This window comes from Suricata suricatta, chromosome 14 (assembly GCF_006229205.1).
Source record: "Suricata suricatta isolate VVHF042 chromosome 14, meerkat_22Aug2017_6uvM2_HiC, whole genome shotgun sequence".
Lineage (NCBI taxonomy): Eukaryota > Metazoa > Chordata > Mammalia > Carnivora > Herpestidae > Suricata > Suricata suricatta.
Window position 1 is genome coordinate 46,136,044 of NC_043713.1, and position 1,389 is coordinate 46,137,432.

General features: G+C 38.9%; 1 protein-coding gene across 1 annotated transcript in view; it reads right to left on the bottom strand.

The window, feature by feature from the left end:
• The window catches only part of LOC115277422 (laminin subunit alpha-3-like), a 154,939-nt gene that overhangs the window by 74,045 nt on the left and 79,505 nt on the right, over positions 1-1,389 (bottom strand). The gene's annotated exons all lie outside the window — the stretch shown is intronic.

Here is a 1,389-nt window from a genome sequence, read left to right on the forward strand (position 1 = left end):
TAACCAAGGATGTAAAAGACCTATATGATGAAAACTATAGAAAACTTATGAAAGAGATCAAAGAAGACACCAAGAAATGGAAAAATATTCCCTGTTCATGGATAGGAAGAATAAACATTGTGAAAATGTCATTTCTACCCAAAGCAATCTACACGTTCAATGCAATCCCCATCAAAATTGCACCAATATTCTTCTCAAAACTAGAACAAACTATCCTCAAATACATATGGAACCACAAAAGACCCTGTTTAGCCAAAGTTATATTGAAGAAGAAAACCAAAACAGGAGGCATCACAATCCCAGACTTTAGCCTCTACTACAAAGCTGTCATCATCAAGACAGTATGGTATTGGCACAAAAACAGACACATAGACCAATGGAATAGAATAGAGAATCCAGAGCTGGGCCCACAAATATATGGGATTTTTTTCATCTGCTAATTGACCATTTGTAGATCTTATTTTTTGGATTGCTTTCTAGGCTTTTTACTCATTTTTTCTAGTAGAATGTTCTTTTATTTTTTTATTGATCTATACAGATTCTTCATACTAGATGTTGCAGATATTTTTTGTTTACATATTTTTTGGTTTTGTTTTTTGTAATATGTATCTACTCTTACATTCTGTAGGCTGTCAGTCTTTGGGGCCATGCCTAGGGAGGTTATAGAAATGTTTATGCATTCTTTTAGGACTTATATAATTTTATTTCTTGCACTCAGATCTTCATGTTGGTGGAAATTTGGAACGTAGCTTTTTGGTGGTGTCAGGGCATCTCACATGACAGGGAGACTTAGGGTCAATGCGTACAGCAAAGTTGGCCAGAGTTCAAGAAACTCACACCGTCCGAGTATTCCATCCCCATAACCCAGGGCCCGTGTTGCATGAAATGCACATAGTGTTTGGTGACGTCCGAGGGCCACACTCAGCAGGGTGAGACATTCACACTGGGGGAGGCATAAGGAAAGCAGATCAATTAGGGGACTGGCAGACTCACATCCTTTGTGGCACACTGTTACACTCACAGCAGGCTGTGTGCTCACTGGGTGAAGGGGGGCAGACACTCCAGCTGTTTGTCCCGCTCTGCCTCTCATGCTGTCACATTCCTGTTCTCTCCCCACCTCTGTCTCTATTGCCAAGTACATTTGTTGAATTCACTAAAAGTGAATGTGCATTTACAAAATTTTATACAAACTTAGAGTTGTTTCCATACATTTTGTTCAGCCTTTGTGCCATTATCACTTCTGAAAGTATGAAATGCCTCTAGGGAGCTGGTTGAGCACGGCTCCTCTCATAACCCTTATACCAAATGTTTTCCTTGGCTATTCTGGCATATTATTTTCCTGGATAGACTTCAGAAGAGTTTTATCAAATTTCAAAAAAAAAAAAAAAA